Genomic DNA, 26,248 nt, shown 5'->3' with positions numbered 1-26,248 from the left:
CTAGGTACAATAGTCTCGGCTCACACCATGCACCATTTTGTAGTTCATAGTTGATACATTGCTCGCAATAGCCTCCTAGCTTGTTTTGGACCTAGGGTTGGAGTCAAAGGTGTGCGCTCATACAGGATTCCGTCACCGTCGCCATGGTGACACACTACGGCACCTAAGCTTACACATCGTTGAAAGTGCCCGCACGTTGGGGGTGATGGCGGCGTCAGCGACGTTAGGCACACAATTGCGGCTCGGTGCACATACCACATGTTGTTCCGCTGAAATGTTCAAATCTTAACACAAAGTTTATCCTGCAGCCATTCACAACCAATGTCATAAAGAAGAAAGGTTGGGTTCCTTCGAAGTGTGGATAAATACGAGTGTAGATACACCCAGAATGTGATGGTGTTGGAACGTCCCATTGGGCACACATCAAGGTAAATAGCGGCCAATAGTGGGAGTGTCGCGAAGGTGGAATGCACGTCCAGGGCATGCGGGGATAAAGGACATGATGCTCCAAAGCCCAGGACTCTTTCTTGTCGAAATGTTTAAGAATGTCGAGGCCTATCTCATCGCCAACCCTGATGCCTACAAATAAGTGACTAAAGAGGGATCATCCAAAATAATGTTGCATCTCCCTGATAAAATAAAACTGCTACAAACTCAGTGGTATGCTAGAGCAAGCTGAGTAAGGACTTAATAAGTTAAATAAAATAAAGTTGGGTGTGAACTTAAGAATTTAAATAAAAGAAAGTTGGGTGTGAACCTGAGTGTGTTTGTTTGAAGTTGTTGTTGCTTTCTTATGTATCTTCATGTCGTGGGTCATAACCAGAGGTTTAGACTCATCCATAGCAAATTCAGGCGATCCACGGAGACTCTCTCACTAGTAGGGAAAGGCTCATAAGTGGCGCACCAAAATTGACATTCTGTGGTGCATGGGCAGTGCGCCACAGAATTCACGCCACAAAAATCTGAATTCTATAGCGCACGGGACCCATGCGCCACAGAAAAGTCTTATTTATGTGGCGCACTAGCCAGACATGCGCCCCAGAAAACTTTTTTTGGCGCACCCAGCGATGGTGCGCCACAATGTTTTTTTGAAATTTAAAAAAGGTTGCCAGATAGATCGGGGACTGCCAGAATTTCGCCGGATTTTTTTAATTTTTTTTCCAAAGTTGGGTGGGTGGGTGGTGGGGTGAGTTGAGGTGGGTGGAGGAGGTGGAGGAGGAAGATGCCGACTGGAAGTGGAGGAGGAGGCCAGCCGAAGGGGCTTGCTGGAGGTGGGGGAGGAGGGGTCACCGGAGGAGGAGGTCACCGAGGAGGAGGTCGAGAAAGGAGGAGGAGGAGGAGGAGGAGAGGAGGGAGGAGGAGAAGTGGAGGAGAGGAAGTGGAGGGGAAGTGGAGGAGAGGATGATAAGTGGAGGGGAAGTGAAAGTGGAGGAGAAGGTAAGGAGGAGAAGTGGGGGAGATGAGGAGGAGACGTCACCAAAATTCAAATTTCAGCCAAAGAATTCTGTGGCGCATGTGCACTTGATTGCCACCGATTTTTTTTTCGAATTTTTTATTTTTGCAGGAAAAAATCTTGACTTTGCTATAACATTTTACTATTTTCGAATTTACCGATTCTAAAAATTTGTTAACGGAGTAAACCAAGCCAAGCTATAACTAGAACACCACATTGAGGAATCAAGACAACCGCCAGATGAGGATCTCCGGCGAGAACCACAACACCAAAGGAAAGCGTAGCAAGGGAACATGTAGTAGAATGCATGGACACAAACATAAGGACACCATCAAGTGTCCTAGCATGGTCAAAGGGCGTCAGATAGCCCAGACCCTACGATCACACTAGTGTGCCGCTGGCGTAGCCGAAGGACAATGTGCCGCCGAGACCAGGCGAAGTAGAATGGTGTTTGATAGATGAGACTGGGATGGCGATACCGGTGTCCTGGCTCCGTAGCCAGAGGGCGACACATGCTGAGTCCACCCCAGAACTTATAGGAAGTTCTACCAGGGCACCACGACAACAGCCTAGTCCCGCATGGATACGAGCCAACGACGAGAGAGAAGATGAGCACCAAAATTTGTCTGACGCATGCGAAGCTCCACGATGGTGCCTCTAAGGAGGAACAACGACGTCGAGAGTGTTGTCCTCGTCTGTTCCAGATCGGTCCTGAACCGAGATTTCTCTTGGAGCATTGACGCAGGGAGGATCATAACACCAAGAGGATGCCTCTATAGACGAGCACAATGCCAAGAGGATGCCTCTATAGACGAGCACAATGCAAAGAGTATGCCTCTATAGACGAGCGCAACGCCAGCATGCGATGTCATCCAAATGATTTCGCCCGGATGTGCACCTTCACCACATCATTGGACATGCCGGCCACCATTGACTCGGTATAACCATGACTAGAGGATGGACACGGCCAACTAGGAGTGGCCATAACTGCAGAGGGTCCACCCTGGATGGATGGTTAACCAGCAGGCCCAGGCCATAATCCGTGGTCTCAACAAAAAAAATTGCCAGACACAAGATTTGTCGTAGGGGAGCACCATCGAGGACTACATGGAATCCTCCTAGCAAGCATATCGCTAGGGGTGCAACACATAGAGCATTCCGCTGAAGGCCCTACCAAATACACGCAGAGAACCCAGAGGCCGGCACACAGCTTTGACTTCTGCACGGCTAACGAGCCACCACAAGTCGAAGGGCTGACCCCGGGGTGAAGCACATCCATGGGCGGCCAAGGGGGGGTGAGAATGGGGGGCCCACAACACGGTCCAGGGATGGGCAGAGGGCACATGCGGAAGGAGGGATCTCAGTGGGGATTTGGAATATTTTTGGGGACATGGCCTAGGGATGCGTCCCATTGCGTTCATCCGGCATGGGACGGCCTCACTCGGCAGCGGTAGGGGTTGTGCATGAGGTTTGGGGAAGGGGCTGTAGCTGCGGCGCGGTGGGCGCCTGGGAGTCACCCATAAGAAACCCCGAGATGGCTATGGTTTATGTCACATGGCTAACTATTATTCACTCTCTACACATTTAATGTTAGGAGAGATTAGTAAAAGTATATATAAAATTAATTGTATCAAACCAGGACTTGTGGATGAAGCGTACCATATTTTTTTTATTAGGATACACTCCATGCAGCGTAGCATTCATGTAAATGGACTCTGGTGCAAACTCCTGGGCTTTCATGTGAATCCTTAGGTTATATTTTTATTCACGTTTGCTGAGTTCATATTGTCTATGTTTATGCGAAGTGTAAATATTGATGGCTCTTTTATCTTCCCTGATGCTCATCTCTTGATATAACTTTTCTACATCTCCATCCACGTATTTCAAAGCGTCCCTCTAACGGCACCGGATCGAGCATTTGGGGGATGCTTTTTCTTCGTGCCACGTTTGGCGGACGTCGCTCCCCTGCCGCATTGTGACGCCCCGGAACCGGTACCATGAGGATTCCAGCGATCCCGCCGAAATCCGCACGATATCGATTCAGAGACGCCCTCCGACACGACGTGCGCGATGAATCACACACGTGATGCCAGAGGAATTAACACGGCGGTAACATTACCACGAGGATTACAATAGAGCCCACAAGAAACATATGTACAACAACGACTCCAATGAGTCAAGATACAAATATACAATACAAAGATCCAAATCATACGGAAGATCGAATACGTCCGAGTACGGACAAGATACAAATTGGACTAAGAGTCACGAAGATAACCGATGGCGTCCATAACCCTGCCCGGGCCAAGCCGGAAGGGTAACCTTGCTAACGTCGTCATCTCGTGCCTATCAAAGTCGGGCCATCGGTTGCCGGACACAAAGGGAGAAGCAAAGAGAAAGAGGAAAGAGCGAGAGTAAGTACCAAGGAACGAACTCGCGCACGTACTTAGCGAGACTAGAAATGGCTATGCTCGCCGAGCGAGTATAAATATATATCGCCTGGGGCTATATGGTGGGTTTAGCGGCAGCAAAACTATAACCAATAGAGACACGCTACAACATCCGTCTAATCAGAGAAGATAAGAGACGCATAAGATATCAGATAAGTACTACACAAACATAACTCAGCCGATTACACATATCCCCTCCAACAATTGCGAAGAGGCAATGTAAAAGGCACTCAACGGTGGACAAGTTTTATTAGGTATCGGTTGTAGTAATTGCTATATTACTACGCAAGTTATTAGCAGATTATTAGAAACAAGATAACGGTGTAAGTTGTTCTATGATCAAGCTATACAATTCCAAGTCGTCCATAACCGCGGACACGGCTTATCGATAAGATGTACACCTGCAGGGGGTTGCCCAAATGTAACCATACGCATACTCAGAACCCACTTACTACGGGTGGAGTCTCACATCAAGACCGTTCCCAATGCAAGAGAAAGTTTAATGGGAGCCACCCAACTAAGCTACCCGTGATGAAGTTCGGCCGTACTCCGATACGGACCCGGAAGGTTTGCGACGGCTTCCAAGGCGGGCACTAGCGACCCGACCAAGGATAAGGAGTCCCGCGTTATGAGTACGGTACAGAAATAAACACCGAAGGCAACGGAAGTAAATGCGTGCATCGTGCATATGGGCAAATAAAATCAAGGTTGTGGCTCCCAATAAAGCAGACTCTAGGAAAGGTAGTGGGTGATGGGGGTCCCATTCCCCACGTACGGGTAGAGCGCTCAATCTCGGAGCAGAGATAACAAGAACTCGGGTCCTAGGGGACATTAGCAAGTCAAAGTTCCGATGCTTTCGCAAAGGGGCTCACAGATGCCTCTGCTTACAATTTTAGTTGTTAACAATAAAGTAAAACATGAGTATCTCCAATAATTGATATAACATGTGATAACCTCCCAACAACCCAACATATCCCGATAACAGATCGAGATAAACAACATAGCCTAAACACGCCTACGACTCGCAAGGCTCAAACATCAAGCAACGGCTATGGTTAAGGAATGATACATATAGGATTATTATGGTAAACAAGTGGAATAGGACACGTGACTCGATACAGAATCGCAACATAAGGATAGCAGTGCAAGGCAGAGAGTAAAATAGGTGAAGAGAGAGGGCTCGCCTGTGGAAAGCTGTAGAAGAACTTGTCGAATAACTCGTCGTATCTCACATCACCAATTCGTGATCCTATCCGGGAAGAAGCAAATGCTGGAACACACAACGTATGCAAGTCTTACTACTATGGATAAAGAGTCGACATGCTCAAGATGATATGCATGACATGGCAACAATGATGCGATGCAACTTATCCAAATTAAGCGGAATCTAAATCCCGACACAGAATTATTATGTTCAAGTTATTTTTCTACCAGCAATATTAAATATTGATTAGCATGGATTGACATGGCATGGGTGCGCTACTTCAAAATTAAACGGAGCGGGGAACCGTAGTCGGTAATTCCCAAATACTCCGCGTTTAATTATTAGGTGTGATGCAAATTACAACATCATGACATGACGCAAGATGCAAGATGCAAACAAGTATATGGATGTCATAATCAAATGCCTTGTATTTTTCTGATGAAAGTTCATGTACATAACATTTGCATTTTAATTAGTATTCAAAAAGTAGAATAGATTTGTATTTGTTTTTGTACTGGAAGAAAAGAAATAAAAGCAGTGTCCACCGGATTGACAGGGCTTTGATTTTGAAAAAGAAACTGCAGGAAACAGGAAGCACAAGATATAGCTGCAGTTAACTGAACAAAGCCCAACCGCTGCAAGTCTGAAACTAAAAGCAGCGAGCGATAAAACCAAGTAAAGACTTGTTCCAGGGGTTGAACTCTTATTCTGTTATCCGGTAGCACAAACATCAGACCACTGCGCTGCAACTTCAGATTTTGAATATGATATAGAGTACAAAACGTTTTGAGTATAAAACAGAGACCAACTAGCTAGTCAGACTAGCAAGCAGGCAGCTAGATCGATTGATATACTCGCGTGTATGCTAGCTGAGAAAAGGTGTAGAAGTGTGCAGCTGATTACGTGTGTGGAGCAGCAGCGAGCAAAGCAACTGGTGACCAAAGGATTTACTCGCAGGGAACAAAGTAAAGGCACGACGTGGTGAACGATTGAGACGACGGTGACACTACAGTTACAGAAGCAAAGGAAGATGAGTGAAAACAGAGAGATGCTCACTGCGGGGTGGTTGGCAAATCGTCGGACTTGGAAAGCTGTGAACGGCGCAAACCAGGACGAGGTTGTCGATGATCGCGACGGAAACGCTCCAGGTCGGGCACGGCTGCAATTTGGAGAGGATCTGGAGGATGAACGGTTAACTGAATTAACAGAAGAAATCGACACTTGCTATCTGAACCTTCACATCGTACATGTAGAAGAGAAAGATCGCGCCAAGCACGGAAACGATGGAGGTGGCCGAACCAGGACAACGCAGAAAAGGAAGGTTAGCTCACCGGGAGACGTTGGAGTCGTCGACGAGGCTCGGGGAAAGGCGGAGACGAGGCCACGGAAGACGTCAAACTCCTGGACGAAGACATGGTCGACGGTGACAAAAGAACTTGATCAGCTCCAGCTCCGGGAAGCTAGCGAGGAGGAAGAGGGCGCCACGACGGTTCCATCTCCGCGTTTGGTGTGGCGAACGGCGACGCCATGGGATGACACGGACCAACTCCGGCGAGGAATTTCACGGTGGCTATCTCAAGAATTTTCTCAACTTTAACTGAAACTTTTTAACCCTCCGCTGTTCTTGGCGAGGGAAAAGAAGAAAGGGGATAGGGAACGGAGTGGCGGCCCTGGAGGAAGAAGGGAGGTCTGCTAGGGTTAGTCTTGATCTGGTGGGGATTAGGTGGGGAAAAGAGGAGGGGAGCAGTTGGGGAGAAAACTCACGCAGTGCTTGTGCCCTCCCTTGTGCTGAAGACGACAAACAGGGACGAGCATCTCCTGGGAACATTAAGAATGCCACCGAGAGATTTGGGTTTAGAAGGAGATGGCCAGATTAAGATTATAAGGACTCAGGCCTTATTATTTCTAGAGAGCTTGAGATAGATTTGCAGGAAGGAAAAAGAGAGAGGAAAGATTTTGTAAATTGTAAAACTCCAGCTTGGTTTAAAGAAAGTAGCAAAGTTTTTCCAAATACTTAGATTTGGGGTTTTTGTTAAGTAAAGAATAGAGTGAGGGAGATTTATATTTTATTTTATTTTATTAAATCAGATGAGAAGGAAACAAAAATAATTTTATTCAAATAATATTAGTTTGCCAAAAACATGTAGATGATATGATGCATGCATGATGTTGATGATTTTTTGGAACGACACGGAAAAAAAGAGCAGCGGAGAAAATCTAATATATGGGTTTTTCCGGGTCGTTACACGCATCCCCCAAACATGCCCCCCAAACATAAATTCACATAGTTCACATTCAAAATAGATCGTTCCCGCCCGAACTCGTCGTGATCAAAGTCGCCGCGATCAAAGTACTGGACGTGCGATCAAATTACTAGAAGCGTGATCATATTATAGACTGGTGGGGCAAATTAGAAGAAGTGGTTCGGTGACACCAATGGTGCATCATGAGTCGACGTAGTCCCTTCGAGAACGACGACCTGGTCGTGCCCTGCCCGGTCTGCCTGCTCCGCCGCCGACGCCGAGGCCGACGCCAATTCAGATGCCGATGCCACCGGCGTAGGTGCACTAGCAGACGATGTCGCTGACACGCCTTTTGGTGCAGGCTCTGCCTCCGGGGGTGGGGTTGCTATCACTTCCTCGGCCACCGCCATTTTTGCTTCATTGTCACCGAGTATCATGCCTTTGTAGAAGTTGCGCGCCCCCAGCATCCGGGGGAGACATTCCTGCCATGGACGCGGTCAACAGGGAAAAATTCTCCTTGCGTTTCTTGAGCTCCATCTTCTCTTCTTGCCTCTTGAGTAGCGTCACCCACCTTTCGTCGGTTTTTTTTGTCACGGAAGATAAGGGTCGAGGAGACCTCGGCGAGGCACTGGTGGTCGACGCATGCGTCTTCTCGGTCGCCGCTACGTCCGCCAAGGCGGCTGCACGGAAGCCTTGTTGCTGACAGGACGCCCTGCAGATATCACGAGCGGCGCATCCAGATCAATGGCAGCATCTTCCCTTCGAGAAGGAAATACGCGTCAACTGCCACTTCTCGCTCTTTTTGAGCTTGCTATAACAATGCAGCATCACGAAAGGCCTATGCCCTTCTGAACTCTTCCGGTACATCGCCATGGCGCAGTCGAACTAAGCAAAGGAAGCGCAATGAACTATCAGAACTTGGTTTAAATAGAGCGCCAAACACGTGGCGAAAGGAGTTGTACCATGTCAGCAGGTGTTTTTGCCTAGTTGCTAAGCCACGTGCTCGGAAGCTGCGTGCGGGGTATCCATGGAACATGTTCACCGACGCTACGGATGATGGCCCAACGCGTCGACATTTCCTTTTGGCTCCTCTTCATCGGCATCGTGCGGTAATCCTTGTTGACTTGCTTGCACTCATCGAACATTGTTCATTGATCCTCGCCCAGTACTTCCCGTACTTTTGGTTGGCGCTGATGACCGAGTCGTGGCTCACCATCGACCATGAATCGCTGAGACATTGATCTTCCATCACCTTCCACTTGGGGCCTCGTGTGCCCGAGGCCGCCTTCTTCTTCCTCACACCGGTCGCATCAACCTCCACGACATACTTTGTATCCTCCGCGGCATCCTCGTCCTCGTCGTCCTCTTCATTGTCGTCCTCTTCATCATCATCGTCCTTGTCCTTCTCCTCCTCGACCTCCCCCCCTCCTCCTCCTCACGCGCTGCCTCCTCCTCCCCGAACGAAGCACAAGTGCCCTCGAATTCGATCGGACCACTGCGGCTAGTGAAGGCAACCCAATCCGCACCGGGGCCTGGCTGGCGCTGCGGCGCGTCATACGTCGGGGGGAACAAGGTGTTGGGTTTAAGCCGCCATGCGGCAGCGCATCCCTTTACCGCAGCGACAAGTTCGGTGTCACGCACCTGGGAGTCGCCGATGCGGCATCGTTGAAGAAACCGAAGCTCGACGGCAACGCCACTCCCGGAATGTACGCGATGGCCGATGTACTTCACGGGCTCGCGGTGGGAGCGAGATACAGCGGCCCGGCATGCCTTACTGGCAACGCCAGCCGCCTCCGTCTTCTTCTCCTGCTCCACCACCCGCCGCCCCCTCCGCTCCACCATCGACAACTTGTGCCGCAGTCAGTCTTGCTCCCACCTTTCGTCGGTCCAGGCTTCCGATTTCGTCCTTGCCGCCGGTGCCTTCCGCGGCTTCTCGAAGGGCGCCTTCGGCCTTTTCGTAGCTGCATCCTTGCTCGGTAGCTTGGTGGCCACTTTTTTGGGGCATGTCGGCGGCGCCATTGATGGGAGAGGGTAGCGGCGGTGGGAGGGGAGATTAGCGGTGATACGTCTCCGACGTATCGATAATTTCTTATGTTCCATGCCACATTATTGATGATATCTACATGTTTTATGCACACTTTATGTCATATTCATGCATTTTCTGGAACTAACCTATTAACAAGATGCCGAAGAGCCGATTCTTGTTTTCTACCTTGTTTTTGGTTTCAGAAATCCTAGTAACGAAATATTCTCGGAATTGGACGAAATCAACGCCCGGGGTCCTATTTTGCCACGAAGCTTCCGGAAGACCGAAGAGGAGTCGAAGTGGGGCCACGAGGCGCCGCCACCATAGGGCGGCGCGGCCCGAGGCGCTGGCCGCGCCGACCTATGGTGTGGGGCCCTCGTGTGGCCCCCGACTGTTGCCCTTCCGCCTGCTTAAAGCCTCCGTCGCGAAACCCCCGATGCGAGAAAACCACGATACGGAAAAGCCTTGCGAGACGCCGCCGCCGCCAATCCCATCTCGGGGGATTACGGAGATCTCCTCCGGCACCCTGCCGGAGAGAGGATTCATCTCCGGGAGGACTCTTCACCGCCATGGTCGCCTCCGGAGTGATGAGTGAGTAGTTCACCCCTGGACTATGGGTCCATAGCGAGTAGCTAGATGGTTGTCTTCTCCTCATTGTGCTTCATTGTTGGATCTTGTGAGCTGCCTAACATGATCAAGATCATCTATCTGTAATACTATATGTTGTGTTTGTCGGGATCCAGATGGATAGAGAATACCATGTTATGTTAATTATCAAGTTATTACCTATGTGTTGTTTATGATCTTGCATGCTCTCCGTTATTAGTAGAGGCTACTGGCCAAGTTGTTGCTATTAACTCCAAGAGGGAGTATTTATGCTCGATAGTGGGTTCATGCCTCGCATTGACACACGGACGATGTGACGAAAGTTCTAAGGTTGTGGTTGTCTTGTTGCCACTAGGGATAAAACATTGATGCTATGTCCGAGGATGTAGTTGTTGATTACATTACGCACCATACTTAATGCAATTGTCATGTTGCTTAGCAACTTAATCTTTGGAGGAGTTCGGATGATAACTCTGAAGGTGGACTTTTTAGGCATAGATGCGGTTGGATGGCGGTCTATGTACTTTGTCGTAATGCCCAATTAAATCTCACTATACTTATCATGACATGTATGTGCATTGTTATGCCCTCTCTATTTGTCAATTGCCGGCTGTAATTTGTTCACCCAACATGCTTTTATCTTATGGGAGAGACACCTCTAGTGAGCTGATGGACCCCGGTCCATTCTTTAATACTTGAAATACAAATCTGCTTGCCAATACTTGTTTTACTATTTTCTCTGCAAACAATCATCTTCCACACAATACGGTTAATCCTTTGTTACGGCAAGCCGGTGAGATTGACAACCTCACTTTGTTTCGTTGGGGCAAAGTACTTTGGTTGTGTTGTGCGGGTTCACGTTGGCGCCGGAATCTACTGGTGTTGCGCCGCACTACATCCCGCCGCCATCAACCTTCAACGTGCTTCTTGGCTCCTCCTGGTTCGATAAACCTTGGTTTCTTTCTGAGGGAAAACTTGCTGCTTGTGCGCATCCATACCTTCCTCTTGGGGTTCCCAACGGACGTGTGAATTACACGCCATCAAGCATCATTTACGGCGCCGTTCTTGGGAGATCAAGACACGCTGCAAGGGAGTCTCCACTTCCCAATCTCTTTACTTTGTTTTTGTCTTGCTTTATTTTATTTACTACTTTGTTTGCTGCATTATATCAAAACACAAAAAAATTAGTTGCTAGCTTTACTTTATTTACTGTCTTGTTTGCCATATCAAAAACACAAAAAAAATTAGTTACTTGCATTTACTTTATCTAGTTTGCTTTATTTACTACTGCTAAAATGGCCCAACCCTGAAAATACTAAGTTGTGTGACTTCACTAGCACAAATAATAATGATTTCCTATGCACACCTATTGCTCCACCTGCTACTACGACAGAATTCTTTGAAATTAAACACGCTTTACTTGAATCTTGTTATGCGAGAGCAATTTTACAGTGTTAGTTACGATGATCTGCTGCCCATCTCAATAATTTTGTTGAACTATGTGAAATGCAAAAGTATAAAGATGTAGATGGTGACATTATAAAATTAAAATTGTTTCCTTTCTCATTAAGAGGAAGAGCTAAAGATTGGTTGCTATCTCTGCCTAAGAATAGTATTGATTCCTGGACTAAATGCAAGGATGCTTTTATTGGTAGATATTATCCCCACTGCTAAAATTATATCTTTGAGGAGTAGCATAATGAATTTTAAACAATTGGATAATGAACATGTTGCTCAAGCTTGGGAAAGAATGAAATCTTTGGTTAAAAATTGCCCAACCCATGGGTGACTACTTGGATGATCATCCAAACCTTCTATACGAGGACTAAATTTTTCTTCGCGGAATTTATTGGATTCAGCTGCTGGAGGTACCTTTATGTCCATCACTCTTGGTGAAGCATCAAAGCTTCTTGATAATATGATGGTTAATTACTCTGAATGGCACACGGAAAGAGCTCCACAAGGTAAGAAGGTAAATTCAGTTGAAGAATCCTCTTCCTTGAATGATAAGGTTGATGCTATTATGTCTATGCTTGTGAATGATAGGACTAATGTTGATCCTAATAATGTTCCATTAGCTTCATTGGTTGCCCAAGAAGAACATGTTGATGTAAACTTCATTAAAAATAATAATTTCAACAACAATGCTTATCGGAACAATTCTAGTAATAACTATAGGCCATATCCTTATAATAATGGTAACAGTTATGCTAATTCTTATGAGAATTCTTACAACAATAATAGGAATACACCCCCTGGACTTGAAGCTATGCTTAAAGAATTTATTAGTACACAAACTTGCCTTTAACAAATACTGTTGAGGAAAAGCTCAATAAAATTGATATTCTTGCTTCTAGAGGTTGATAGTCTTGCCTCACGATGTTGATCTTTTGAAATCGAAAGTTATGCCTAATAGGGATATTGAAAATAAAATTGTTACTACAGCAAATGCCATCCAAGTTAGAATTAATGAGAATATAAGATTAATGGTTGAGCTGCGTGCTAGGTGGGATAGAGAAGAAAATGAAAAACTAGCTAAAGAGAAAAATGTAGCTAAAGTTTGGACTATTACCACCACTAGCAATGCTAATTCTTCACATGTTGCTGCACCTCCTACTATCAATAGTAAAATAATTGGTGTTGGCAATGTTTCTACTCTAGTGCAAAGCGCGCAAAATTACAGAAGCTGCTAAAGCTGCTGAAGCCCTTGTGATAAAGCTGCTGAAATTTTTCCAACCTTGGGGATGATAATCCCATTGCTTTAGATTGTAATGATTTAGATTTTGATGATTGCCACATCTCTGAAGTTATAAAGTTCTTACAAAAACTTGCTAAGAGTCCCAATGCTAGCGCTATAAACTTGGCTTTCATGAAACATATTACAAATGCTCTCATAAAAGCTAGAGAAGAGAAACTAAAACTTGAAACTTCTATTCCTAGAAAGCTAGAGGATGGTTGGGAGCCCATCATTAAAATGAGAGTCAAAGATTTTGATTGTAATGCTTTATGTGATCTTGGTGCAAAGTATTTCTATTATGCCTAAGAAAGTCTATGATATGCTTGACTTGCCACCATTGAAAAAGCTATTATACGGATGTTAATCTCGCTGATAATGCTAAAAAGAAACCTTTGGGGAAAGTTGATAATGTTCATATTATGGTTAACAATAACCTTGTCCCCGTTGATTTTGTTGTCTTGGATATTGAATGCAATGCATCTTGCCCCATTATATTGGGAAGACCTTTTCTTCGAACCGTTGGTGCTACTATTGATATGAAGGAAGGTAATATTAAATATCAATTTCCTCTCAAGAAAGGTATGGAACACTTCCCTAGAAAGAGAATGAAGTTACCTTATGATTCTATTATTAGAACAAATTATGATGTTGATGCTTCATCTCTTGATGTTACTTGAGTATACACTTTACTGCGCCTAGGCTGAAGGCGTTAAGAAAAGCGCTTATGGGAGACAACCCATGTTTTTACTACAGTATTTTTGTTTTATATTTGAGTCTTGGAAGTTGTTTACTACTGTAGCAACCTCTCCTTATCTTAGTTTTATGTTTTGTTGTGCCAAGTAAAGTCTTTGATAGTAAAGTAAATACTAGATTTGGATTGCTGCGCAGAAACAGATTTCTTTGCTGTCACGAATCTGGGTCTAATTCTCTGTAGGTAACTCAGAAAATTAAGCCAATTTACGTGCAGTGATCCTCAGATATGTACGCAACTTTCATTCAATTTGGGCATTTTCATTTGAGCAAGTCTGGTGCCCTAATAAAATCCATCTTTACGGACTATTCTGTTTTGACAGATTCTGCCTTTTATTTCGCATTGCCTCTTTTGCTATGTTGGATGAATTTCTTTGATCCATTAATGTCCAGTAGCTTTATGCAATGTCCAGAAGTGTTAAGAATGATTGTGTCACCTCTGAACATGTTAATTTTTATTGTGCACTAACCCTCTAATGAGTTGTTTCGAGTTTGGTGTGGAGGAAGTTTTCAAGGATCAAGAGAGGAGTATGATGCAATATGATCAAGGAGAGTGAAAGCTCTAAGCTTGGGGATGCCCGGTGGTTCACCCCTGCATATTCTAAGAAGACTCAAGCGTCTAAGCTTGGGGATGCCCAAAGGCATCCCCTTCTTCATCGACAACATTATCGAGTTCCTCCACGAAACTATATTTTTATTCCGTCACATCTTATGCACTTTGCTTGGAGAGCGTCGGTTTGTTTTTGTTTTTGTTTTGTTTGAATAAAATGGATCCTAGCATTCACTTTGTGGGAGAGAGACACGCTCACGCTGTAGCATATGGACAAGTATGTCCTTAGGCTCTACTCATAGTATTCATGGCGAAGTTTCTTCTTCGTTAAATTGTTATATGGTTGGAATTGGAAAATGCTACATGTAGTAACTCTAAAATGTCTTGGATAATTTGATACTTGGCAATTGTTGTGCTCATGTTTAAGCTCTTGCATCATATACTTTGCACCCATTAATGAAGAAACACTTAGAGCTTGCTAATTTGGTTTGCATATTTGGTTTCTCTAGAGTCTAGATAATATCTAGTATTGAGTTTTGAACAACAAGGAAGACGGTGTGAGGTCTTATAATGTTTACAATATGTCTTTTATGTGAGTTTTGCTGTACCGTTCATCCTTGTGTTTGTTTCAAATAACCTTGCTAGCCTAAACCTTGTATCGAGAGGGAATACTTCTCATGCATCCAAAATCCTTGAGCCAACCACTATGCCATTTGTGTCCACCATACCTACCTACTACATGGTATTTATCCGCCATTCCAAAGTAAATTGCTTGAGTGCTACCTTTAAAATTCCATCATTCACCTTTGCAATATATAGCTCATGGGACAAATAGCTTAAAAACTATTGTGGTATTGAATATGTACTTATGCACTTTATCTCTTATTAAGTTGCTTGTTGTGCGATAACCATGCTTAACGAGGACGCCATCAACTATTCTTTGTTGAATATCATGTGAGTTGCTATGCATGTCAGTCTTATACGAAGTAAGAGAGATCTACCACCTTAATGGTTGGAGCATGCATATTGTTAGAGAAGAACATTGGGCCGCTAACTAAAGCCATGATTCATGGTGGAAGTTTCAGTTTGGACATATATCCTCAATCTCATATGAGAATAATAATTGTTGCCACATGCTTATGCATTAAAGAGAGTCCATTATCTGTTGTCCATGTTGTCCCGGTATGGATGTCTAAGTTGAGAATAATCAAAAGCGAGAAATCCAAAATGCGAGCTTTCTCCTTAGACCTTTGTACAGGCGGCATGGAGGTACCCCATTGTGACACTTGGTTAAAACATGTGCATTGCAAAGATCCGGTAGTCCAAGCTAATTAGGACAAGGTGCGGGCACTATTAGTATACTATGCATGAGGCTTGCAACTTGTAAGATATAATTTACATAACTCATATGCTTTATTACTACCGTTGACAAAATTGTTTCATGTTTTCAAAATAAAAGCTCTAGCACAAATATAGCAATCGATGCTTTCCTCTTTGAAGGACCATTCTTTTTACTTTTATGTTGAGTCGGTTCACCTATCTCTCTCCACCTCAAGAAGCAAACACTTGTGTGAGCTGTGCATTGATTCCTACATACTTGCATATTGCACTTGTTATATTACTCTATGTTGACAATTATCCATGAGATATACATGTTACAAGTTGAAAGCAACCGCTGAAACTTAATCTTCCTTTGTGTTGCTTCAATACCTTTACTTTGATTTATTGCTTTATGAGTTAACTCTTATGCAAGACTTATTGATACTTGTCTTGAAGTACTATTCATGAAAAGTCTTTGCTTTATGATTCACTTGTTTACTCATGTCATTACCATTGTTTTGATCGCTGCATTCATTACATATGTTTACAAATAGTATGATCAAGGTTATGATGGCATGTCACTTCAGAAATTATCTTTGTTATCGTTTTACACTGCTGGGACGGAACGAAACTAAGCTTAGGGATGCTTGATACGTCTCAGACGTATCGATAATTTCTTATGTTCCATGCCACATTATTGATGATATCTACATGTTTTATGCACACTTTATGTCATATTCGTGCATTTTCGGAACTAACCTATTAACAAGATGCTGAGAAGAGCCGATTCATATGTTTCTGCTGTGTTTGGTTTCAGAAATCCTAGTAGCGAAATATTCTCGGAATTGGACGAAATCAACGCCCGGGGTCCTATTTTGCCACGGAGCTTCCGGAAGACCGAAGAGGAGTCGAAGTGGGGCCACGAGGCGCCGCCACCATAGAGGCGGCGCGGCCCAGGCCACGGCCGCGCCGACCTATGGTGTGGGGCCCTCGTCGTGGCCCCCGACGTTGCCCTTCCGCCTACTTAAAGCCTCGAGTCGCGAAACCCCGGTGCGAAGAAACCACGATACGGAAAACCTTCCGAGAGCGCCGCCGTCGCCAATCCCATCTCGGGGGATTCAGGAGATCTCCTCCGGCACCCTGCCGGAGAGGGGATTCATCTCCCGGAGGACTCTACACCGCCATGGTCGCCTCCGGAGTGATGAGTGAGTAGTTCACCCCTGGACTATGGGTCCATAGCGATAGCTAGATGGTTGTCTTCTCCTCATTGTGCTTCATTGTTGGATCTTGTGAGCTGCCTAACATGATCAAGATCATCTATCACGTAATACTATATGTTGTGTTTGTCGGGATCAGATGGATAGAGAATACCATGTTATGTTAATTATCAAGTTATTACCTATGTGTTGTTTATGATCTTGCATGCTCTCCAGTTATTAGTAGAGGCTCATGGCCAAGTTTTGCTTTTAACTCCAAGAGGGAGTATTTATGCTCGATAGTGGGTTCATGCCTACAGTGACACATGGGACGGTGTGCAGAAAGTTCTAAGGTTGTGTTGTGCTTTGTTGCCACTAGGGATAAAACATTGATGCTATGTCCAGAGGATGTAGTTGTTGATTACATTACGCACCATACTTAATGCAATTGTACTGTTGTTAGCAACTTAATACTGGAAGGGGTTCGGATGATAACACTTGAAGGTGGACTTTTTAGGCATAGATGCAGTTGGATGGCGGTCTATGTACTTTGTCGTAATGCCCAATTAAATCTCACTATACTTATCATGACATGTATGTGCATTGTTATGCTCTCTCTATTTGTCAATTGCCGACTGTAATTTGTTCACCCAACATGCTTTTATCTTATGGGAGGAGACACCTCTAGTGAGCTATGGACCCCGGTCCATTCTTTAATCTTGAAATACAAATCTGCTGCAATACTTGTTTTTTCTATTTTCTCTTGCAAACAATCATCTTCCACACAATACGGTTAATCCTTTGTTACGGCAAGCCGGTGAGATTGACAACCTCGCTTTGTTTCGTTGGGGCAAAGTACTTTGGTTGTGTTGTGCGAGGTTCCACGTTGGCGCCGGAATCTGCGGTGTTGCGCCGCACTACATCCCGCCGCCATCAACCTTCAACGTGCTTCTTGGCTCCTCCTGGTTCGATTAAACCTTGGTTTCTTCTGAGGGAAAACTTGCCGCTGAGCGCATCATACCTTCCTCTTGGGGTTCCCAACGGACGTGTCAATTACACGCATCAGCGGCAGCGAGGGGAGAAATGAATCGGCGAGGAGGGTACAATATTCTAGCATGGTAGAAATGTGCGCGCGGCTGGAGGGAGGCGGGTTGTGGCGAGGAGAGGCACGATGTGGAGGAGGCTGGTTAATTGTTATGTGTCAATCGGCACGTCGGCCTTGCTGCTCCTGTCTCGCTTCTCGCTATGTCCGGCGCGCCGTAGCGTCCCTCTGCGGACCGGAGGACAGCTGAGACGCTGGGCACCATATTGACCGCGGCTGGATGGAAAGGGCCTTTGGGACTGCATTCTGGGAGCGAAAAAATGTACCTAGCAGCGCTCCAAAATCCTTTAGGAGCGCTTGCAGGGACACGGGTAAAGATGCTCTTATGCTGGTAGTATTCATGTTAGTTGTGCTCAAAGCTTTTGTTTTATTTCTACCCTACCTCATAGTCGGTCTTATTACGATTGTTCATCAAAACGCCAGTGATTATTAACTGGCTCTTATATCAAAGCAAGATATGTTTCGGTCCATCATATTCGTTTGTTAAGACAGAAAAGAAGGACATGGGCCAATAATATTTTGTCATGTCTATCCAGATGGAGCATCTCCGGCATACACCGATGGTCCAAAAATAGCTAATATTCGCACTAGTGGTGGCGAAAGTTGGTAGAAGAGATGGAATATTTTCCTAATACAGACAAGTATTCTGTGGAGGATAATGGAAGGATAAAAATATGCCATGTCTCCTGCTCTTGAAAATATTCTGTACATATGGACCGCCAAATGATGTTCTACCCACCAATCCCCACTGTTCAGTCACGACAAAGGTGTGAATATGCTTGTATATATGCAGTCACCATCAATTCAGGTGCCACAAATTTAATCGAAGATTCTTTTGTAGCGAGACACCAGAATTTCAAAATAGGAGCAACTTATATATGTATGTAGAAAATACAAACTCTTAAAATTCTAACTAATATGCACCCAGTTTTAATTTTCTATAGGGTGTCTCGTGACCCTGGACAACCTCATATGCCCCAGTGCTTAACTTACGTCCTTAACTGTCTACAGGAGTGGTCAGTGCCAGAAGATGTATACCAAGGAAGCAAATTCAGACTCTACGCATCCATGCACATACCCATGCTTTACAGTGACCACGAATTCCAACCTTTCAGCACAACTTTGTTTTCACCAATGCCTGCGGCCGTTGCAGCCACGCCATGTCGCACCACCCCGCCTGACCATCGCTGGGAAACGAAGAAGCTGGACGCTGCCACCCTACCAAATGCGACTTTTGCCTGGCACCACTGCCGTGCCACACGAGGCTTTGCCTGGCGTTGGGGAGTGGAGCCAACGCATTGACTTGGGGAGGCGCGGCCACCGCCGTGGAGAGGATGGGGAGGGTTAGGGTGTGTTCGGTTCACGTCACGAAGTGGAATGTAATGTAACGGATTACGACTGCACGCAATTCTAGTGGTTTGGAATTGGCACGGGATGGACTGGTTCCTAGAAACCGAATATTCGTCTCAAGATGCGGAATTGGGCGTTCACCCACCGATTCGGTGGAATCTACTCGTTCCCTACACCGCATCCCTGCCCTAACCCTCGAAATAAAAAACAGGCACCGCTCACCCAGACCGGCCAAGCCCTATCCCCTCCCAGTGCCTGATCTTTCCTCTCCCTGGTTCCTCTTGTTCTTGGCGGCTTGAAGAAATTGCGCGGCGCCGGTCGAGCTTGCAGGCGGCGGCGCGGTGGACCAAGCAGGCGAGGGCGGCGGCAGACCAAGCAGGCGGGGGCGGAGGAGCAAGCAGGAGGAGCAGCGGCGGAGCAAGCAAGTGGCGGCGGCGGGCGGGCGCCGCGGCGGCGGGCGGGCTGGCCGCGCGGCGGCGGGCAGGCGGGCTGGCAGCGGCGGCGGGCGGGCACGCTGGCAGCGGCGGCGAGCGGGCAGGCAGGCAGCAGCGGCTGTTGCCGATAGGGAACCACGTTTCTCTGCCATGGAGACCCCAAAAAAAATTGCCGGAAATCATGGAGACCCCAACCACGCAATGGGAGTTGCCGATCAGGGTCGCGGAGACGTCTGGAGTGGTCAAGCTAAACTCTTCATGGGTTTTAGATTACAGTAATATTCTACTGTCTAGTTTTTCGACATTTTCTCTCATGCGTACTGCGTTTAGCAAATCAGGAAAAAATATCCTAGCCTTTTTCAAGAATCCCCCAGTAGAAAAGTAGCACCGCCAAAACGATGTGCATCTCCTCAAATCAAAATTAACCTATAATGGCTACACCACCTATACTAGTACTACCCATCGCTGAACAAGGGCATGGCCTTATCACAAGACTCCAAGCAAGAAAATTAAAGATAGTATGCTTTCGGTGTTGTAGTGGCATGTAGGACGGTGCCATCTAGTGCCTGCAAGTTCAAAGCTTTCTCCAAGGCGCTCATGGCCGCGCAACGGCGAGAAATAGTAGGCACGCATGCATCCAATTGCTAGACATGAATCAATAGATGTGCATGCCAGAGCTTATCTTACTTCTTGAAGAGAAAAAATGTGACTATCTCTATCCTAATCGTATTGGATGCATTCTTAGAGATCACGTGATTAAACAATGTGCTACCTATATTCTCATTGGACCATCCTTAGATTCTTTTTTTATCTAGACGTTCATTCAAGATAATTATAAAAACCCACCACAATTGTGGCTAGGTTATCAAAAAAAACCACCACGTTTCATTTTGTTGACAGAAAACCACCGATCCGAAGTAAGAGCGTGACAAACTACCACCACTATGTTGTAACACTCGTGCATAGTGAGTTAACCACAGTTATGACATGTTGGGCCTCCTTATCAGGCTGATGCTGCAGTTAACAGCAGGCAAGAGACAAATTTAGGACTTCTTTGTAAATTTCCAAGACCACCTCAAAAAACAAAAATTTCCAGTCACATCATCTTCAAATGCTCCGACGCCGCCACATCTCCGGCAACAAATTACTGCCGCTGGTCTGAAGTGCCACCCGACGGAGACTAACCTGGAGCTCCTCACCACCTACTACGTACTACCCATCGATGAACAAGGGCATGCCCTTATCACAAGAGCTCCAAGCAAGAAAATTAAAGATTTTATGATTTCGGTGTTGTTGCATCACACTACGGGAACCAGTTAAAGTACCAACGGCCAGCACATGCCATCGGTGGTAAAACTTTTCAATTAGTCACCCATCCTTACATGGTTTATTTGAACTCTAACTCCACTTAATCTTATGTCAAATTACACTCATGGTAAAATTTCTCAATTAGTCACCCATCCTCACACTACTCTAGCTCTAGCACGCTTAACTTCTTCGTTTCTTCCAGGTGGAGCTTCCATTAAAAAAAGCGAAGCCTTGTTGATAATAGTACCATATCAATCGAATTAACCCTTAAGCCGTGATAACAAAACTCTTTACTATTTTGAATCCAAACACTTATTTGAGTAAACAAAAATGAATAAGATAAGTAATAATAAATCTTGAAACAATAAAATAAATTTATTTTATTTTTAATTACTTTTTCGCCTGAATACTAAAAGCTAAAAAAACTCATATTTCCATTTTGAATGACGAATCCAAAAAAATTCTAAACGACCATTGGTGCTTCAAATCGGATAGGAAATTTCATGTAGATACATTTTCATATAAAATAACATTTTCATCCGAGGTCGTATGGAACCAGAAAACCCGTTTTACAGATACATGATGTAATTTTGCAAAAAAGGGTCGAATTTTCTTTTGTTAATTTTCCTTAATACTAGATTACATAATACATGGACAACTGGAAGAATTTTATTTTTTTTGTATTTTCTACCGTTTTTTTTTTCAAAACTGAAAAGGCGATATCGATCTACAGGGATGGTGTAGGAAGAAAAAAATCTTTGCACCGGCGGCCACGGCCTTTTTCTGTGCCAAAGGTGGCTGACGGCCTTCTTCGCGGTCTGCCCTGTGTCGACGATCCTAATAAAAAGCCGTCAGCACAGGTTCTAGCCGTCGAACCTTGACGTTTTTCTCTACAAGTTGTTTGCACATGTCTATGTCCGGAACCCGAGGCCCCAGAGTGACAGCAACTGGGATAACCGGAGGGGAAGGATTAGATATGAGGATTACATGTTTTCACGGAGTGTTAATGCTTTGCTCCGGTGCTCTATTAAAATGAGTACCTTAATTTCCAGTAGATTCCCTAGAGGCTCGGCTGCCACCGGCTGGTAGGACAAAAGATGTTGTGCAAGTTTCTCATTGCGAGCACGTACGACAAAATATGGAACACATGCCTATTGATTGATTAGTACTTGGACACCGTTTTATTATTATCCTGCAAATGCCCTACCTTGATTATTACATGAGTTTCTCTCATCCATGCAACGCCCGTTCATCCATCCCCTGTGCCTACGATATTTTAATCCTGCTGTTTACTATAATCACTACTGCTGTCTTTGTTACACTGCTGTCGATATTTCTACTCTGCTACTCCTATAAAACTGTTACTACTGATAAACTCTTGCGAGCAAGTATTTTTCCAGGTGCAGCTGAATTGACAACTCCGCTGTTAAGGCTTACAAATATTCTTTGGCTCCCCTTGTGTCGAATCAATAAATTGGGTTTACTTCCCTCGAAGACTGTTGCGATCCCCTATACTTGTGGGTCATCAAGAGGCGGCCGAAGGGGCTGTGGGCCCCCTCCCCACAAGGCGGCCCGGACAGGCCAGGGCCCGTGCCGGCCTATGGGGGAGGCCCATGGCGGCCCTCCTCGGCTCCTCCTTTTGGCTAGCTCCATCCTCTGGAAAAATAAGATCTTCGGTGTAATTTCCTTCAATTGTTGATCTCCAGAAATATTGCATTCTGACGGTGCTTTTTCCAGCAGAATCCTGACTCCGGTGGATGATCCTCCAATAATCATGAAACATGCAAAATAGATGAAATAACATAAGTATCACCTCTACATATGAAATATATCAATGAATAACGGTAAATTATGATATAAAATAGTGATGCAAAATGGACGTATCACGAAGCTCAGGAATCAAGTCGATTTGATGCTCAATACCTCGCAATGGTGGTAGTCCTGCGGGTACCTCATCCGGAAACACGTCGCCAAATTCCGGCAAAACATTAGAAACACCAAGAGGAAGAGGGGTCATGTGCGTTAGAAACCAAAACCGTACCTGTACAAGAGCACAAGAGGCATGGCTGCAGGGATCCTCACTAAATTCTCTCATGTCTTCTTTGGTGGCTAATGATACTAAGGAATACACTCTCTCACTTTTCGTTATATCACTCACAACATTACAATTATCTCGCCTATCTAAAGATGCATCCTCCAAATTTACTTCAATCTTTTGACGAGACTCATTGACAATTTGCTGTGGTGTCATAGGCTGTAAGTTTATTTTCTTGCCCTTGAACTCCAAGTGATATGTATTGGCACGGCCATTGTGTTGCACAGAACGATCATATAGCAAAGGCCGACCCAATAGTAGGTGACACACCGTTATAGAAACCACATCAAAATCAATGCAATCCTTATACGGTCCAATAGCAAATTCAACACGCACCATGTGGTTTACCTTCATCTCACCATTGTTGCTCAACCACTGAATATAGTATGGATGCGGGTGCGGTATATACTTCAACTTCAGCTTGGTACACAACTCTTTGCTTGCTAAATTGCGGCAACTCCCGCCACCAATAATGACCTTGCAAGCCTTGTCAGGACCAACTAAAGCCTTTGTTTGGAACGAATTGCAGCGCTGAGTAGATGCACTAGGCAACACATTAAGAGCACGCTGCGACACAACAATAGTGCGAGCATCAGACGGATATGCATCTTCACCATCAGTGTCATAGTCATCATCTTCTGGAGCATTAGGATCAACATCATCTCCAGTCTCATACTCATTGTCCTCATTGATAATCATGACTTTGCAGTTAGGACAATCTCTCCAAAAGTGACCTTTGCCACCACATGTATGACAAGCCATATCACGGTTGCACGCGGTAGACACGCTAGAACCACTCGTACTTGCAGCAGATTCAGACTTCTTTGCATTAGACACATTGGAGACCGGCTTGCTAGGCGGAGTAGAGCAAGGGGCGGAGCGTGTCGAAGGCGCCGGCGCCGTAGGTGGGGCCGCGCGGGGTGTGAAGCGCCCAGCTCCTGAAGTTGGACATTTAATCTTTGCTTCGTCAGCCAAACGCGTGATTCAGCTTCTCTTGCATGATGTAGCAACTCATTCATAGTGGTGTAACTGTAATGATGAACAATGCCTTTGATGTCACACTTCAAACTATTGAGAAAACGAGTCATTGTCATATCAAGGGATTCTTTGACACGGCCACGCTGCATGAGCATCTCCATCTCCATGTAGTATTCATCAACAGTCTTCACACCTTGTCTCAATAGGATCAACTTATTAAATATGCTGCGCAAATAATTTGTGGGCACAAAACGCTCAGTCATTGCCGCCTTCATAGCACCCCATGTGATAATAGGCTGTTCACCATCTTCCTCGCGAGCATGAACAAATCGATCCCACCAACGCAAAGCATAACCATCAAATTCAGAAGAAGCAAGCTTTATCTTTCTATCTTCAGTATAATGTGGATGTAAACTCCATAACTTCTCAATCTTGAGCTCCCAAGTGAGGTATTCTTCAACATCAGCTCCTCCTTCAAACTTGGGTATAGAAAACTTGGGTTTACCCAATCCATCTTCGTCATCTTGTCCACGACCATTGCGGCCAAGTGGAGCCCAACCTCGAGGACGATCACCGCGACCAGGGGCTTCATCAGCATCTTCATTTTGTTGTCGATGTTGATTTGTAAGGTTCTCAACAAATATTTGCAAAGTTCGAAGAGTGCGTTGTATATCCGTCATTTGATCTTGCATTGTAGTGACGGTCTCATTAGTAGCATCCAGCTTTTGGGAGATCTCTTGGACCGTCCCATTAAGCACCTCATCCTGAGCGCGGAATTCACGTCGCATCTCATTACGAAGAGCCTCAAACTCCCTCCATGTGATGAGATCTGCAGCACTCTTGTTTTCTTGGTTAACAAGTTTTTGATCACTAGCAGACATCGTTAGTAGATTAGTTCATTAAATCAAAAATATATGGTGGTACTCTCACAACTCACTCAAAAACTTATAAGAAAAGGAAATCTTACCGTTCCAAAGTAAATTAGTGTTGCTTACCACTTGTAGGAACAACTAGTGCACGGATGTAGCGAAGCGAATATCAAGGGTATAAGAACAAATCACAGGGCAAAATAGGGTATATGTGGGGCTGTAGGTGGGCTACCTATTTGCACCAATAACAAGCTCTAGCGCTGACCGTAGACAACCAATGATACTCACACTAGGCGATATAATGGGGCAATGCAACTATATGTAGGAAAGGTTGCAATGCACTAGAGAGATGCTAGCAAAGCTCAACGAGACAGACACAAGATTGCTCAACTATGGGTGCAGCAAAGTAAACTTAGGTCTTCACTTGATTCAACTAGCACTTCACTTTTTCTTTTTGGATTTTTCTTTTGTAACACAGCTATGTAGCTCTTTTTACTTCTTTTCAATTTTTTGTTTATTTTTTGACACAACTCCTTGATAACACGGCCAACAAGGTATGCAAAGCACCAAAACTCTAATGAGCAGCCTGTCGAGCGGTAAAACTAGTGTCTTCTGGGGAAGTTCCTAGTCACTTTAGATCGATAGGCTGTGTCTATGGTTGGGAACAAGCACACTGTACGCTATGTGGACTCGGAGTAACAAAACTGACACTAGACGATGATAGAGACTCAAACCCTAACAATACTAGATGCAACAAAAAGATACGCAAAAACAACTACGAAAAGAAACTTAAACTTGAAATTAGTGCAATCTAAAGCTATGGCACACCCTAACCCTATTTTTTTTGGCTTTTTCTGGATAGGAAACACTCACAACTCAACTATGGGGTGAATTGTGGATGGCTTACCGAGGGAAACTGAGAATCTGATACCAAGATGATAAGGGGTGGCCCGATCTTCTCAGTCAGCAATGGTGGTGATCATGATCACGGGGTGATAGCAGCGGAGGTAACTTGGATGAAGTGGATGATAACTTGTATGACGCAATGAGATCTCTCGATTGGTCTCTGTCGCCAATGCAACAGCTCTCAACCCTGCAAGATATTCGCAACTCCACACACTTGCGCACGTAGCCGCCGACCACGAAGCGGTAAGCTGCAACCGTCTAATTCCCAGTGGAACAGCAGATCACAGAAGACTTTATCAGGATCTACACAATATCAAGCAATATGGTGTAGGGAATTCAATAGTTTTGCAGAGCAAACAACTAAGAACTAGGTTTATCTTAAACGTGGTCTAAAGCAGCTAGGGGGCGTCCTGGGCACTTATATAGGCGTCCGGGACGACCTCTGGTCGAAAAAGTACGAAAATAACCGACCCAGAATAGATCTGGTCGAGACAGACTCGGACACGGCCGGTCTGGGGGCCGGTCGACCGGGCCTGGGACCGGGCTGGCCGGTTCAAACCGGGCCAGGGACCGGGTGGCAACCGGGCTCTGGAATTGTCGCGCAGTAACCCGTCCGGTTGCAGTCAGCGTGGCGCCCGGTTGGCGCCGGGGTGGATCCGGCCTGCCGCCCG

General features: G+C 45.3%; 1 long non-coding RNA gene across 1 annotated transcript; it reads right to left on the bottom strand.

The window, feature by feature from the left end:
• Positions 1-5,123: 5,123 nt before the first annotated feature.
• LOC124688883 lies at positions 5,124-6,861 on the bottom strand. The gene is made up of 3 exons (XR_006998659.1): positions 6,439-6,861; positions 6,164-6,284; positions 5,124-5,173 (listed from the first exon to the last, which is right to left on the bottom strand). It is a non-coding gene; the product is annotated as an uncharacterized LOC124688883 (long non-coding RNA).
• Between the last annotated feature and the right edge of the window lie 19,387 nt (positions 6,862-26,248).

This window comes from Lolium rigidum, chromosome 2 (assembly GCF_022539505.1).
Source record: "Lolium rigidum isolate FL_2022 chromosome 2, APGP_CSIRO_Lrig_0.1, whole genome shotgun sequence".
NCBI classification, from domain to species: Eukaryota; Viridiplantae; Streptophyta; class Magnoliopsida; order Poales; family Poaceae; genus Lolium; species Lolium rigidum.
This window is presented reverse-complemented; position numbering and strand designations above follow the sequence as displayed.